The 18,239-nt window shown below is 36.4% G+C and overlaps 1 protein-coding gene across 1 annotated transcript in view; it reads left to right on the forward strand.

The window, feature by feature from the left end:
* The window catches only part of LOC145670521 (uncharacterized), a 1,332,296-nt gene that overhangs the window by 417,070 nt on the left and 896,987 nt on the right, over positions 1 to 18,239 (forward strand). Inside the window, exon 2 of the mRNA XM_081739291.1 lies at positions 11,895 to 11,938. The gene's annotated coding sequence lies outside the window, so the exon portion shown is untranslated. The remainder of the gene's footprint in view (positions 1 to 11,894; positions 11,939 to 18,239) is intronic.

The raw sequence follows: 18,239 nt of genomic DNA on the forward strand, positions 1-18,239 counted from the left end.
GATGACAACGCAGATCTTCTATCTTTCTATATGAAACATAAACCTAGTATAAACTGCTCGCACTGAAATGTGTAATGTAACATAATCTGCTCGTCTTCTTTTCATACGCGAAACTGTTCGCACTGAATGGAGTACGGCGGCTCAGCGCTTCAATCCACAACGAAGTAAGTTCATGTTTCCTCCTATCATTTTTTCATCATCGTTTCAAGGGGACGTTAAACTCAACATTTCTTAAACTAACACACACACAAAAAAAAAATCGAACTCGGGACCATGACATAGTAATCAACAAATTGAACTTCTCAATGGGCCATGGTGACTCAGCTCTTATTTCTGATGTGTGAGATCTCTGCTTCAATCCGCAAGCAAGTAAGTTTATGATGTTTTCTCATTTCTCATCATCGTTTCAAGTGGGACGTTAACATTTCCTGAAACTAACACCAAGAATCAAACTCGGGACCATTGCATAGTAATCAACACACGTGTACGATGGCTCAGTGCTTGTCTCTACTGTATGAGGTCCCTGCTTCAATCCTCAGTCAAGTAAGTTCATGTTTTCCCTGTTTCGGTCTATCACCGTTTTCGCGGGGACGTTAAATTCAACATTTCCAAGAATCAAACTCGGGACGATTCCAAGGTATCCATGTTCACTCCTAAAGCGGAACAAAATGCCCCCTAAAAGGGAACGAGGTGGACCACCCAAATTTTGTAGTAATATATTTAGGGTCCAGTACTATGATACCAAATGTTTACATTTGGCAATTTCTAAAACTTAAGGGGCGGGCCAAGGTACCATTTCCGGGGGGGTGCACATATGTACTTATGTTTCATAATAGGGAATGGACTCCTATACATGGCCATATAACCATATAAGGTAATAGGACCTCATCCAAGGGAATAAAATGAGCCAAAAAACCAAACATGTGGTTGTACTAAAATTTTGGCAATTTTGTACCCCTAAAAGGGAACGAAGTGGACCACCCAAATTTATAGTAATACATACTAGGGTTCTATACTATTGTACCAAAATGTTTAAATTGGGCAATTTCCAAAATTGAAGGGGTGGGCCAAGGCACTCCTGCCAAATTTTAAAGGGGTGCACCAATATACCTATGTCTTACAATAGGAAATAAACACCTGTATACACCCATATAACTATATAAGGTAATAGGACCTCATCCAAGGGAATAAAATGAGCCAAAAAAAAACCAAACATGTGGTTGTACTAAAATTTGGCAATTTTGTACCCCTAAAAGGGAACGAGGTAGACCACCGAAATTTATAGTAATACATACTAGGGTTCTATACTATTATACCAAAATGTTTAAATTGGGCAATTTCCAAAATTTAAGGGGTGGGCCAAGGCACTCCTGCCGGGGTGCACAAATGTACCTATGTCTTACAATAGAAAATAAACACCTGTATACACCCATATAACTATATAAGGTAATAGGACCTCATCCAAGGGAATAAAATGAGCCAAAAAAAAACCAAACATGTGGTTGTACTAAAATTTGGCAATTTTGTACCCCTAAAAGGGAACGAGGTAGACCACCGAAATTTATAGTAATACATACTAGGGTTCTATACTATTATACCAAAATGTTTAAATTGGGCAATTTCCAAAATTTAAGGGGTGGGCCAAGGCACTCCTGCCGGGGTGCACAAATGTACCTATGTCTTACAATAGAAAATAAACACCTGTATACACCCATATAACTATATAAGGTAATAGGACCTCATCCAAGGGAATAAAATGAGCCAAAAACCAAACATGTGGTTGTACTAAAATTTGGCAATTTTGTACCCCTAAAAGGGAACAAAGTGGACCACCCAAATTTACAGTAATACATACTAGGGTTCTATACTATTGTACCAAAATGTTTAAATTGGGCAATTTCCAAAATTGATGGGGTGGGCCAAGGTACACCTCCCAAAAATTTAAAGGGGTGCACCAATATACCCATGTCTTATAAAAGGTAATGAACCCCTGTATATGCCCATATAACCATATAGGGTAATAATACCTCATCAAAGGGGATAAATTAGGTCAAAAAACCCCGAAATTTGACTTTTTTGGCAATTTTTTACTCATAAAAGGGAACGACATAGACACCCAATACTGATAGAGGTACATACTGTGGTCCTAGGCTACCACACCCAATTTTTAGATTTGGCAATTTCCAAAATTTAAGGGGTGGTCCTATGTACCCCTGCCAAAATCTAGAGGGGTGGTCCTAAGTACCCCTAGGTCATTGACACGGGCCAGGGACCATGGGTCCTGGGGGGTGGTCCTATGTACCCCTGCCAAATTTTAGGGGGTGGGCCATGGTACCCCTAGGTCATTGACCCCGGGCCAGGGACCATGGGTCCTGAGGCAGGGACCCAGGGGCCAAAAAGTGTCCTCAAGTCGCCCCATTACTACTTAGTTTTTAGCCTTCAATGAAACAGGACAAGAAAAAGAATCTTCAGGACGGGGTATTACCCGCTAAAAACCAGTAGTTTGATAAATCTATGTGCAAGTCTGAAAGTGGTCTTTTAAGTTAAACAAAAAGGAGATTTATTCCATACGAAATGTACACTCATGTCCAAAATTATTGTCGCATGTCTATAAATATGTTGTTGTAGGAATATAATTTGATAACAAATTCGGCCGGTATTTCTTATAATGTTAGTATGTATATAATCGGCAAAGACATGTATGTGGAAAATTTCATGTCAAAAGAGCAGTAAATAAGAACAATAAAACGAAAATAAAACTTTCGTGTCCAGTTAGCAACATTTTGTTTTACTCATCCCAATTTTCGTATTTATAATTCTTTTTCTATGAAATTTACCACAAATATACATTTCCCGATTGTACATATAGTATCAATATTAAAAGTACCCTTCAAAATCATTATCAAATTATATTTTTACAAGAAGACAGTTATAGATATGCGACAATCATTTTGGACATGTGTGTACATTATGTTTGTTTAATAAGTTCTTTCTTAAATAAACCTGTTTGCAACACTGACTTTTAATGAAAAGTGACAAAGGTATCCTTGTACACAACATCAAAGTATCATTGCTTTTTAATGCACTTTTGTCCTTTTATACTTTTTGTGGAAAATACCACGGTGTCCTTTGTATTAGTGCAGAATGAGACAAAAGCGATACATATGTGTTCAAGTGATTAATGCCCTTTCATTTGAATGAACTACGAAACTCGGCAGAAGATGATGGCTATTATTTTCATGGATCCCACCTTGATCTTTCTCTTTTCAAAGTTGTCTGTTTCACGTTTTTGTCAACCACTTTTTGATATCCTTTATACATATATATTCTTCATATGAATATAGAGAGAGGGAGAGAAAGAGAGAGAAAGAAAGAGAGAGAGAAAGAGAGAGAAAGAAAGAGAGGGAGAGAAAGAGAGGGAGAGAAAGAGAGAGAAAGAAAGAGAGGGAGAGAAAGAGAGAAAGAAAGAGAGAGAATTACAATCTCGTTAAAATGATCACAAAAGAGGAACTCGTATAGTATTGTACTAAGCTATGTTGCCAGATGCACCAGAATTCCCGTAAGGATGTTAAAATTTTTAAACTCGGTTCAAGGAGTGTACTCAAGGAACCGAAATCTTGAGACTTATGACCCGGAAGCAGTCTCGTGACCCACCCAGTCCGGAGAGATCCGTGTCACGGAGACGACAAAACATAGTTATATAGATGCAGACGTGCAGATGTCCAAAAATTACACTGAAAATTAACTATGGTGTACTAGAGTATAAATGCGTAATAATCACAGAAAAGGACAGCTACATATTTCCCTTAATGAAAGATGGTCATAATTTAATCAAAATAGACTGTAAATCTTGTCCTGTAGAACATAACGGATGCCGTTGAGTGCAAATAGTATCATGTTAAATCGTTTTGTATAGTGTGTGTTGAAAAACATTGCATTATATTTCAGCATGGGAAGACGAAAGAACCTGAAATGTATTTGAAATATTCCAAACATCGTATCTTGATTAACTAATGTCACACCGAGAATCAAATAAATGAATGTTCGAGTTTGATTGGTGGGCGTTATTAGCTAACTATGAAATTCTGGTGTAGTGCTGTAAACCTGATATTGAGGACACTTTCGTGTAGTATGATCTGTCCGGACCACCTTATGAAATACTGTTATATTTTTAATATTAGCACTATTTTTGTCCTTCTAATAGTATTCTAAGGTACTATTATGTGTAGCTTATGTGTTGCTACTGTAATACACATAAGAACATTAAAAGATAACTCTAAGCTTTATACATTAAGTGACCTTACTATCCACAAATTCATTGTAATGCATATCAGGATTGTTCTCAGTGGTGCTATTTTTTTGTGGCTGACTGTACATATACTTTATCATATATATATATATATTGTTTTTCAGAATTACTTTTGTATGATTTGTCTTATTGATCTAGATAAGAGTTAGTTCCACTTTTGTACAGCAGATGGCAGCAATAATCAGTGCTACAATGTGGTTTCACCATGTAACTAATGGAAAACACACGAAACAGAAATAAATTAAAAAGGTGGTTCATAGCTTACCACTGGGACACAAAGGGTTAATAGAGAAAACAAAGATAAGGGGGGCATAATCCCATTTTGCAAAAATTAATATAAATGTTTAACAAAATTATGAATATGTTTCATATTTCTCAAAACCTCGATGTGCATTACCATATGATGTTCTCCTAATTTGCTATTTTGTACGTACTAGTGTACAATGATACAAAAGTATTTAATCCAAACCGTGAGAATTTTTCATTTTTTGGTTTCCGAATGAGAGTATTTGAGCTAAAAAGTCTGTCAACACTCGCACTGTGAGGGTGTGTGGTGGTACTAGAACACGCCAGTGTGTTGGATATAAAATATGTTATTATCTTCTGTATGTGTTGTAGCAGCGAAGGGGGTTTTATGTCCTACCATAACTGTTAAACACTGGCAAGAGTTGCGAAAATGGATTTTTAATGACTTTGCATCGCGTTTCAGATATTTCGGCTTGCTTCGTTGTTACGTTACTACCGAGAGAAGACATCGAACCAACACACAGATACATATATATGTACCAGGGTTACATACACATACACAGATACATATATATATTTCGTTGCTGTAACAGAATAACCGTTTTCATCTAAAGAAGAAGAAACCAGCTAAAAAATCATGATTTTCATTTTTTTGTTAACTTTCTGTAGAGGGCTTCATCGCTTGCAAAATTACGGTATAACTTCATTAGATGTAACTGGAGTTTTCGTTCGTCGTTTATCCTAACGAATTGTTCCAGAATTTTATTATAGTCCTCATTCATTTCCAGAAAAACACTGGAGTTTAGCTTCAAGAGTCGAATCTTCCACATTTTTTTTCTTTTTTTTACCTGCTACTAGCAGTGGATTTTCGCGGGTTTTTATAATTTGTTTCATCGTGTTGGTTGATAAATGCTCTGACACCAAAGAGAGTGTTGCTGAATCTTGTAGTTTCACACTATAAAAATTATGTAATGTATAGGTATGGAAAATCTCATAGTCCGCCCGTTCGTTTGTCAACAGATATCAGTGCAAAAGCAGTTTGTTAGTTTGATTGGCATAGAAACGTGTTGAAGTTTCATAATGGTGGCAGCATTAGAAGAAAGAAACAATTCGTATGAGTGTTTACTTCTGTATAATATATTTGGGGGGCGTGGTGGCTCAGTGGTAGAGTGTTCAATTCCGTTGCTTGGAGTCCGTGGTTCGATTCGAGCTCGCGCCGTGTGGATTTTGTGGTGGACAAACACCGGGCTCGTGAGTTTTCTCGAGGTTCTCCCGTTTCCTCCCACTTTCTTCATTCCACCATTTCATTCATTTTTCATCATCGCCGTCTCCTTTAGCCTAACCATCATAACCGTGGGACGTAAAACTTAAGGATTTCATTTTTTTTGTGTAATATTATTCTTATATTCTGTGTGTCGGGCACGCATATATTTTAATCACGCTCGACTTTAGCCATAGGAGCTAAATACACGGTTCTGATTGGTTGAAGTTATCCATTTCGCGTCACGTAGCATACATATAGCACAAACCAAAAGCCAGACGCTGTTGGTCCTCTTAACCAGGCATGCTAGCGAACAGGCTAGTAGTAAAAGTCGCTTTTGGCTTGGGTTCAAACCCGGCCCAAGGAAAGTTTTCCTTTTATTTTTAAACTTTCATAATATTTTTATCATTAAAACAAGACTAAAATAATACTAATTTGTTCTTGTACAGTAAGGGACACTTCTGGATGGTACACTTTTGCCGTAAATTTCCATATGGGTGTCCATCCAGAAGTGTCCTTTACTGTACTTAATATATAATGGATAAATTGTACTTTTTCCATCATCTACCTATAGATTTATGATAGCCCTTACAAGCATTGACGTTATAAACCAACAGAAGAGTAAGAAGTGGGGAACTCGCAAAATGAGGGGTTATAGGGAGTAGTCGGGGAGTTAGAGAGGGGAGGGGTGTCAGAGGCACCAAGAGGTGGAAAGGTAGGCATACGCTTCCTTGCCTACCTTGGGATCTAGTTAAATTTACATTGAAGTTGCACTGACGTAATGTCACGTGCTAATTAGTAAACTTTGCACACACAACTTCATTGATAAAAAAAATGATTTACCTATGTAACGAAAAATAGCTGAGCGAAAGGGGTCAAAAACCCAGTAGAGCTCGTTTTATTTCATCTTTGCCCCTATGATAATACCACGTGACATTACGTCACACTCGAGTGGTGTAACTTCGATGTAAATCTAACTTCATCCTCTTATGACCAACTTAACAAACGACCCGCTCGGGAGAGTAATACTCCTGGAAGTACGTTTTTCCGCGCGCTACTCTAGCCAGCTGTTTTACGCGCTATTCTAGGCAGTTGTTTTAAGTTGGTCACAAAATTTATATCATGAAGTACAAGGGGAACAAAACGAGCCCTATATCATGGAGTACAAGGGCATAAGTACTACAACTACTTATCTGCACAAAAATAAATAAATTACTTTTTTAAGTATTATTTTCATATTATTTTAATTTAATAAGTGTTATAAAAATGTAAAAAAAAAACTTTCCTCGGGCCGGGTTTGAACTGGCGCTAAAAGAGACATTCCTTACTAGTATATAGCGCTAGCCCACTCGGCCACGCTATATACTAGTGGATAATACGCTTATTTTAATGCAACGTGGCAAGAAGTGGATAACGCCAACCAATCAGAACTGTGTTTCTCGTTTCTACTTCCGGGAGCATTACTCTCCCGAGCTAGTCCTCTTAAAAACTGTTGGCTAGGGTAGCGCGTGAAAGAATATATACATCGGAGACAGGGAAGAAAGAATGTGATGATTTAGTGTATCTAGACCTATGTGATATAATGTTCCCATTGAGGATCAGAAGAATAATTGAAATAATTGAAGTAAGGTTAGGCCTATAGAACGTTATTATATGTAGCCATGTATTGAGTGTCAACACTCAAGTGTGCCAATGCTGTGCCATCAGTTATAGCTCAGAATAATTTCTAAAATATTCATTGAATAAACGTAACAATTGGGGATGAAACTGATGCAACAACACGGTACTTAACTGCAAAATTATGGTTGTATATAAATAAAATTCAAATGTTTTAATTTTGAAAGTGACTAGTTGTGGGAAATGTAAAAGAAAGAGTAAGGTTTTGACTAAAAGATATAAGAATGAGCACTAGCCTGATATTCCAACGAGATTGGCGTCGTCCTGATCATCTAGAACGATGAATGTCTTTCTCTGGAGGAATTCTGGAAATGCTGGAATCAATCAATATCTGGATCTCTATCCTGTTGAGTTCTCTATCCTGCTAAGGGCGTCGACTTCTCTCTTAACAATGTGCCTTCTACGATGTACTTCTTTACCTTCATGCCACCACACAGATGTCAAACTCAAATGTGTCTGTGGCGATAAAACAACAGAATGGTATTCTTGAGACATGGAGTCGGTCGTCCTCCAATGGTGCGGTGTGCTTGCCTCCGAGGATCCTGTACCTTCCTAAACTTCGTGGCGAATACCCCTTGTCGATCTGTCCTCCGTGGTTTTGAAAAAATGAAATGAAATCTTGAAGTTTTACGTCCCACGTTATGCCGGTTAGGCTAAATGAGACGTTGATGATGAGAGATGAGTGAAATGGTGGAATGAAGAAAGCGGGAGGAAACGGAAGAACCCCGAGAAAACCCACGAGCACGGTGTTTGTCTACCACACGGCGTGAGCTGGGATCGAACCAGGGACCCCAAGCACCAGGTGAACTCTCTACCACTGAGCCACCGCCCCCCTCCGTGGTTTTGTTTGGCTGTAAAATCCTGAGTCTGGCATTCAGAGAACGGTGAAATATCAAGCTATGCGGAAGGAAATGCGGAAAATCAAGAAGGAAACTAGCCGTGTTTGTTGACAATTTCAAAAGCGAGAATTAACAAATACATGATTACAGAAGCTGTTTGGAAATGTACAACATTAATAAAAGGTATTTTATTCAGTTTGATTTTAAAGAGTTCATGATACTGTCAAAGATAATCGTAAAAATAATGAAATAGAATTTAACAAATTAAATCAATAGTTCACAGTCATCTCACAGTCACATCACTATTACTACTACTACTGATACTACTATGATTCCGTATAGTAATACTGCACAGCTAATGTAACGTAACTTCATGTAATCCAACCAAACATAACTGAATGCAGTACATTTTCGTACTTTTTTTCAATTTTCAAATTGGTCCGGTGATACAGCACTAATGCCGAATCCGATATTGCAAGAGAAAGAATATAGTTTATGCAATCAAAAAATCTGTTGTTTTCATTAAAAAGTATTTTTGCGTCTTTCTAATAATTGACTAACACTATGAATACGTGTACGGTGATTGGGTATGTGAGAATACCCCTAATATTTAGCTCTTTGTGTCGATTGCTTTTAGATAATTCAATTTGATATTGTTACTTAACGGAAGTTAAATATTTTCAATATGAAGAAGCAAGGGCGACGATCCTGGGAGGGCCGAGGGCCCTCCAAAGCTCATGTAGGCCTCCCTATTGTATTTATGAGTATACAATATTTGGCATAATTTGAGTGCAATTTGTCTTAAAATCTTCATATATATACCTTCTGCATCTGAATGCCTCCCCCCCCCAAATTTACAGATAAATCGGCGCCCTTGTGGAGAAGTCTTTAGTAAAAATTAAGAGCAACTCTCTTACATGCTTCCCCAATAAATTCATTTATCAAGAAGTTAATCCTCATGACATGAATTTCTCTGCATTTTCTGATTATTAGAGCACAATGGGAAGATAAATTTCCTTTCGTTGGTCTGCAATACCCCTTAGTCGAATGGAGGTCTGGGGGTTGTTCCGCAAGAAACTGTTAATTTAAAAATGTTAATTGTTAAAAATGTTAATTTAAAAATTAGATGTTAGAGCATTTTTGTGTATAATTCTCTATAATACAAGATATGGGGATATTTTTTTTATTTTTCTCAGAAAGCTGGGGGCGAAGTGCAAATCCTTTCCGTACTCCATTTCCCTGTAACCAAGGGCCCCTATTTCCCTGTAACTTTGGGGGGCCCAATTCATAAAAAAAATCCATGTAACAATACATATAACAATAAAAATACATATAAAAATGTATTCGGTATTCATAAAAATACATGGGAGCCCACATGAGCTTTGAGGGGCCCGGGCGCCCTTGCCCGTAATTACGGAGAAGCTCTCCCATGGTTTCTAGTCATTATGTAGATAGAAATGCAATATTTTAGGCAACATACCCTCACTGTATTTCAACATTTACATAGCCGGTATGTCGAATCAAAATTGTAATAAAAAATACAACCTCTGCTTTTTTTTTTTTTCACTTCGAACACTGCCTCAAACTACATATTAAATATCTGTGCTAACTACGTATTTCAGTCCCTTGATTCATTCATAGATGCATTTTTATTTCTTTGAAAGGAATAAAGACATTCACTCTTTACCTTTCAAGTACGGACATGTCCACATAAAATATAAAGTTAAGAATGACGGTGACGGATATATCCGCGCGTGAATGTGCCATGACAAAATTTCATTCTTTTCCTAGTTTTCCGACAGGATTGGACACTAAAACAGCAACAAGTATAATAAACTCTTCCCCACACTATGTTTAAACATTTAGTTTTTGTTTTCTCTGAACAATATTTACAAATACTGAAGTTACAACAAAAACAAGCATCATGTCATGAGAGCTTTTTGCAAGTCCGTACTAACGCCATCTGTTAGTAAACGGCGGAACTACATCCAATTTAGCGACGAACACGTAGTGAGCGTGTTACCCTGTTTCTAACAGGCGCGTATGAGAAGCTTTCTGGATCTAATGCCCGCTCATATCTTTAATTCATGTGACTACCCAGTTTGCTTCACAACGCTGAAAATAGAAGTGCATCGTACGGGAATCGGAGTCAAAACCGCGCAACCGTAAGCCCAATGGTCTAAAATAGACTACAGAGCCCTCCTTACAGCACCTTAAGTAAGCGTATGTGCGCTGCGACAATCAACTCATAAAAGTAAGTGGTATCCATGCTTTTAGTAGGAGATTTAAATTTGGTGAGCAAGAGGTTAATTAATTGATTATACTGTTCTTTTTTCTCCAAACATTTTGAAATGGCTTTTGCTTCATAAAAACATATTTTGCTATATATAATATTAAGATTTACAACTGAGATTATATATACAGTAGAGCGTCGATTATCCGAACGTCGGTCAACCGAACGACCGCTTAACCGAACTGTGTACTCGCTCGCACCTGTTACTCTCCTACCCTACCGTCCATCATCCCCCTCACTCCCAAACCAAGTTTCCCACAGCAGTCGCCGCACTGAGCCACCGCTGGCGGAACATTGCTTCTAATGAGGCCTTCATAAGGCGCTGCTGACCGGCCAAGCCGCCAGTCGCTGTGTTTCAACAATCAGCACACTTCTGTCGGTTTGGCACTGGCTGTAGAAGTAGCGGCAGTATCAAAGCTGTTCACAGCAACAGCTGCGCCAGCTTAGAGTTGAGGCGTGTCGCTACGCGCATGGTAAATAAACATGTACAGTTCGATTATCCGAACAAACCAGTTTTCCGAACACCCATGTTCCCCAATTACTTCGGATAATCGACGCTCTACTGTATATATATACAGGGTGTAACAAAAAGGTAAGGCAAAATTTCAGAGGTGGATTCCATATAGGTAAACAAGCAAACAAGTTCATATGACCATATGTCAGGAAATGCATCGATACAGAGTTACGGCCATTGAGCCATCTGATGCTGTGAAATAGTCACATTCTTGTCGTCCCTTGATATGACTTCATTTAAACCTCAATAGCTCATCCCCTAATTAAGCTAGGCAGAAAATTCCTGGGATTTTATTTGTATTTTTTTACATCACGTATTTACCCTGCCCCGTCCGCCGAGGTAGTCCCCACATACATGAAATACATATCAGTCGAGAGCTCCATCCTCCAGAAACACATTGACACCAAAATTATCTTATTCTATATATATTCGTAATAATGCAAGTAAGGAGATACTCATATGCTAAATCTGAAGCATAAGATTTTCATTTAGCGTCCTGAATATGTAATAATAAGTGCATTTACGCTTATAAATATAAAATGCAAAACATGTTTATCTCATTATTTTTTATTTAGAACAGCCTGTGAAAGATTTAAATTATCTTTGAATGTAACTAGAAGGCTTGTGTTACGACATGCTAGTGAGCACATGCTTGCTAATTAAGGATGCTTTGCAATTCAAAACAACACATTAAATCTTTGATGGAATTTTGATGAATTAAGGTCTAATTTTTTTATTTCTTTTTTTCTTTTCAGGTTTTTCTTTGAGAAGGATACCGTGCTGAGAACTGAATCATAAGGTACGTATCGTAAATAATAAAACGCTAGGCTTCTTGATGTATTAAATCCAGCTAAAGCTGACCGTCCATTTATTGTTTTGTCTTTGCTTTAAGAAGAAAACAGAAAATAGGAACATTAAAATATCCTAAGGTGCTTATGTCTTTGCTTTCAAGAAACCAATAAAGATTATTAGTAGGGCAACTCAAAAGTATAAAAAGCATAATGGCATTTTACACGTTGGAACCTTGAACATGATTGTGGTTGTCTAAGGGTCCAGAAGAAACTAATTTTAAAAGCGTAATAAAGCATAATTTTAGAAAGTAAAGCATAAAGCATAATTTAAAATATATATAGCACAATTCTTGGAAAATTCTGTTCAACTGCAAGTTTGACATACTGTATTAAGGTGGATCACTAGGTGTTCTCGGTGTTATGCTAAACGCTACTTGAATAGCGCGGCGTTGCCAGGTAGTGTCGAGTGCTTACTGGTGTCAGATAATAAAGGAACTAATCATGGAATTCTGCTTGGATACTTACTGGAGAAATTAGTTTTCGACCCTTACCGCAATTCACAGCTAAGTTCTGCTTCTCGAACTGCGACGCTATAATCCAGGAATTAAACGTAAAAATTTGGCAACAACGCATTACGGCATTCTGCGCAAGTTTCTTCTCAAAATCTATTTCCTTAAATGTAAATTAATATTTAAATAAAACGTGAACCCTACCACGAAAAACGGTCAAACAATATATATATTTCTTAATAAGATCATTACTTTAAAATACTTTACACATACAAATAAACATTTCATAAAATTGAGCACTTCTAGTAAGATCTAACACCAAGTGTCATCTTGTGTGCTCATTGTAAAACGAATCAAATATTTTCTTTTATTTGTTACCTATTTCGATAGCAGAAGATACAACCAAATGAAACAGTGTCCTGTGTTGTAGCTAAAACATAATTTTATCTTATAGTACAATATTTATAATATGTAATGTTTCATTACGCAGTAGTTAAGGGAATAAGCTAAAATATGTACTGACTTCCGGGTGGTGATCCACCTTAATATTTTAAAAAAAAAACAATATTTACAATGCAAAATAATTAAGAACATAACAATTCAACAACGAAAAGCTTATTTTTATTTCTGTAAATTTTTCGGTGTAATCCTTTGATGTGAAGAAAAGAAAAAAAGAAAAGAAGAAAACTTTCCGCTAACAATGAATCAACAATAGTTTTCTTCTAAGTATAGCTGCGCAGTTATGAATGATGATTCGAAATGTACAAAAAGTGCACAAGAACTTCACACTATATTGTTATGTGTACCTCTTGAACTTGAGCACTTTCTGCTTTTATGGTGGCATCTTTTACTTTCCCTTTCTGTATGTATGCACCTCTAAGGTGCACACAAATGTTTTTTTTTTTTTTTTTTTTTTTTTAAAAAAAAACTGACTCGAATAAAGCATACCTCTTTACAGTGCATTAAGTAGAAAGTTCATTAAATATGAAAGCAACTGGTTACATAAAATATTAATAAATAGATCAAGATATTTAGAATATTTAATGTATAGTAAATATTATACATTATACACGATAAATGTAAAACAATGATTGAAATTAACAATAAACCATAATAAAGCATAATTTGGAAAATAAAGCATAATGTGGGTTGCTCTAATTATTAGCTTTCTTAAATTAATCCTGAGCTTTGAGGTTCCGCGGTGGATCAGTGGTAGAGCATTCACCTCTGATGCATGGGGTCCTTGGTTCACTTCCAGCTCGCGGCAAGTGAACTTTGTGGTGTACAAACACCGTGTCCGTGGATTTTATCGGGGTTTTCCCGTTTCCTCCTACTTTCTTAATTCCTCCATTTCATTCACTTCTCTTATCACCGTTTCATTTTTTTCATCTAATTTCATCTGTTTTATAAGCCATTCAATTTGTTATTTCCACCCCCTTTAACGAAAAGGACACAACGTCAAAGACATTATCCAAATTTAACTTCATTCGGAAATTTTAAAATTCGACGTCTGTTTGAGTATATATATATATATATATATATATATATATATATATATATATATATATATATATATATATATATATATATATATATATATATCACGTATATATTAAAGAAAAAGATACAAGTATAATAAAGCATTTATTTTCAAAATAACAGTAATGATAATAATAATAGCAAAATAAAAATGATATGATGCTTTTGATACGCGTTTTCTATTGCGGTTATTATTAATTTTACTGTTTATCTATTCAGACACGAGATGTCCCGTGCTCATCCGGGTATATATATATATGTATCAGTTCCTTACTGCTTCTGTATTTTTTGCTAAAGTTTTCTTGAAAGATAAAATGAAGAACGGTACGAGACAAGGAAAATACCGCCCTCATAAAAATTCCTTTTGAAAGTAAAAGCACGCCGTAGACTTGTCTTTTGTCCGCAAAAAAGAGCATTATAGCTTCCAGACACGAATATGGCTACTCATATTTTGTTTTCGTGGCCGCTACGAAGAACTGAAAATATCATTAAACGAGATATAATATATTTTAGTGTGCAAAATATAACCGGAAGTTTCACAGAGTTTGATTCCCAAAAAGAACATTGAATCGAAGTCTCTCCCCTATTGGTTGAAATTGGCGGACAAAAACTGCTTATGGATGACGAAATGATGACGTGGGAGAACCTGTGAGTCAGGAGTGACTCCTGCCACCCTTAAGTATTAAATAATCAAATATGTAAGCTGTAATTATGTAAACTGTAAACATAAGAAACTATAAATATATATATGACGAAATTACAATGTTATTTTTTAATTGCAAACATGAACAATGGTTGATGCAAGTGACTATACCACTGAACAGCGTTTTGTCACAAGCATCTGGGTTCACGAGAGGCCCAGAACAGGAAAAACGTTGGAACAGGTAGACTTCCAGCTCGATTCAGATGACAGGACCCTCCAAAGAGAACAGTTCTGCGTTCGGAACACACATTATTTTCTATCGACAGTATAGATAAGATAAACCAGCAGTATAGGTTCTGGTCCTGAATATTCTCCTTGGTCCTGAATACTTCAAACTACACATTCTTTCCTTCATTGTTGTCTAACAAAGATGTGGTAACGTTGCATTTTTCTTTATCATTGGGCACTATACCAGTGTAGAGCCCAAACAGTTGATCCAATTCCGGAAATTGCAACATGTTAGATACTTACCGAGATTGCCTGTGTAAACGGACTTACAGGACAACCTGTATATATACCATAAATTCCCATAGGTTAAGCAATTTTAAGACGTTTTCGTGAAAAATAGACGAGAAATTTAAAGGGGAAAATAAATGAAAGCAGAAATAATATGTAACAGGATTTAAATAATCAGGTATGAGATACAGTAGAGCGTCGATTATCCGAACGTCGGTCAACCGAACGACCGCTTAACCGAATTGTATACACGCTCGCACCTGTTACTCTCCCACCCTACCGTCCATCATCCCCCTCACTCCCAAACCAAGTTTCCCACAGTAGTCGCCGCACTGAGCCAGCGCTGGCGGAACATTGCTTCTAATGGGGCCTTCATAAGGCGCTGCTGACCGGCCAAGCCGCCAGTCGCTGTGTTTCAACAATCAGCACACTTCTTTTTATGAATAAATTTACTGTACAGTACTTCTTTTTGGCAAATAAACATGTACAGTTCGATTATCCGAACAAACCAGTTTTCCGAACACCCATGTCCCCCAATTACTTCGGATAATCGACGCTCTACTGTATTCCTTTGTAACAAAAATGATCGACATATAAGATGAAAATGAATGAACGTAGAGTGGTTAGTGTGATAATCTTCAAGTATATTTTGAATTGTTACCACTTCTTTCTTTGTATCATATTATAAATAACATATGGACATATAGAAGCTAAAGATAACTTTATTGTTTGTCTTTGTATCAACGTCGTCCAATTATACGTTTCATTCTACCGTTTGGAACCGAAATTATTTATCTAATGTTTACATTATTCTCTATTTGCATGTTCCACATACGGTACACATGAATACTGATGGTTATACATTGTCTATCACTCGTGATACATATATACAAACATATGTATACTTTTTGTAGTTTGACATATTTCAACTCATATAGGTTAATGACATATGTCATTCGTACATATCGGTGTGTATTGATACAATTGGAAATGGGTTAGTTTCCATTTACTATCTGATATACTTGTTTAGCTGTTAATATATGGATTTCCAATATGTTTTCTTTTTCAATTGTCTGTCCAATCGTGTGTGTACGGAATAAATACAAGAAAATTCAATCGGCGAGGCTCCCAAGAGTAGAAATTAGTGTAATTAGGACGTAAAACAACGCTTTTATTATTGTTCTGAAAATTCAGTTCAGTGTCTCTTGAGTGCATTCTCTATTATACTGCTAATCTACATCTGTGTATAAGAAAGAAAAAATGTTTGTAAAAATTTAATGTAATTATTCATACCAAAGATTTGTAATTTACAGTGACGTGGTATTAAAAACGTCAGTATTGCTACCGAAACATTATTTTCATGGAGTATGTTGAAAAGAAAAATATTTTGAATTCAACCACAACATAAACCAAGCAAAGAATAGGCTAGTGGGTAGCCTTCTTGCTTTGCAATTGAGAAATCTCAGGCTACAGGCGGGTGGTTGGTTATTCTGAATGACATGTTTAAGAGCTTAACATACTAAAAATAATACAAAATTTACCATTTTTCTTTTGCTTGTTTTTTATAAGTGAAAGGAGATAATGAAATGCAACCTACCACAATCATAGTTATTCTACAACGGAAAATGTGAACCTGAAGAATTTTCAGTGTTCCAACCATAGAAATTAACAGTGTTGCCAGAGTAACAATTCCCCCAAAATCTTAGTTAAGACAGCGCTTGGAGGAACGAACTCAACTGGATTTGATTACATATCATGATGTTTTGTTATCCTGTAAATTACTTTTCAAATAACATTATTATTTAATTTTAATAACTGTATGTTAAAAATATTTTGTTTATTACAAACTAAATACAACTATTATTTTGAAAAGTAGTTCACAGGATTCCAAGACAACATGATACGTAATCAAATGCAATTGAGTTTGTTCCTCTATTCGCTGCCTTAACTTAGATTTTGGGGGAAATGTTATTCTGGCAACTCTGTTAATTTCTATGGATGGAACACTGAAAATTCTTCAGGTTCATATTTACTGTTATAGAATAACATTATCTATGATTGTGGTAGGTTGCCTTTCATTATCTCCTTTCACTTATGAAAAATAAGCAAAAGAAAAATGGTAAATTTTGTATTATTTTTACTATGTCAGGCTCTTAACGGTTCTCCTTCATTCGCACCAGCCAAATGCTGGTATGGTACAATTAAATCTTATAAAATCCTTACCGTAGTATAGAGCTCTAGAAACAGTCATTCCACTGGTATTTCATGTACTTAATTTAATTATAAGTGTCGATTATGCAACCCTTCTTACACCTAAGCTTACGGGTTGCCAGGTGTATGTAAAGAGTTTCTGCGTTTTAACCTTTTTGAACAAGATATTATGCAATATAAATAATTATCTTATTAAGATGAGTACACAAAATCCTGAAAAGATATAAACTTGGAATCTTGAATCCCCATTGATGAAATTCTGCGTACGCTATATCAGACTAGGTATTGTAGGTAAAGACTCCGTAACTCAAAACGGCCTCGGCTGTAGGTGTTGTAGCTTAAGATCAGCAAAAGACATTGATGACTTCTTAGTTAGTCTCGACATGCTCTTTTATAGCTATCCTTTGGAGGGATAACCTCTAGAGGGGTTGTCGGAGTCCTTCGTGATTCTCCGTGTCCTCTTCGTTCCTTCCAGTAGATGTGGTTTCCTTCTGTCGTTTGACACTATTTATTTACAAATCATTAAAACACGTATTTATACGTATTTTACGTGTGGATGTGCGGAACCTTGCAATATTCTGGAGTGGGAGACCCTGGTTCTATTCCCGGTGTGACTTCATGTTGTTCGGACACAACGTTAAGTTGTAAATCCATAACTCATATAGCAATGTTTCTAATTTTTTCGTCTTGCTTAGTAAGTTTTCGTGCAATGTGCGCCCCAAAGAACGTTGCGCTCCTAGAACTGGGTTTGTGGGTTTAGTCGTAAATCCGGCCTGCATCTAAGGCTACAGCTTGTATACCGTTATAATTTTTGGTTGCGGCCAGACTTCAATGCTCACTTTTTTGAAATCTTATCTTTTAATTTGCCACACACTTGTGTTGTTCTGTCAT

This window comes from Thermobia domestica, chromosome 14 (assembly GCF_964235325.1).
Source record: "Thermobia domestica chromosome 14, izTheDome1.hap1.1, whole genome shotgun sequence".
NCBI lineage: Eukaryota > Metazoa > Arthropoda > Insecta > Zygentoma > Lepismatidae > Thermobia > Thermobia domestica.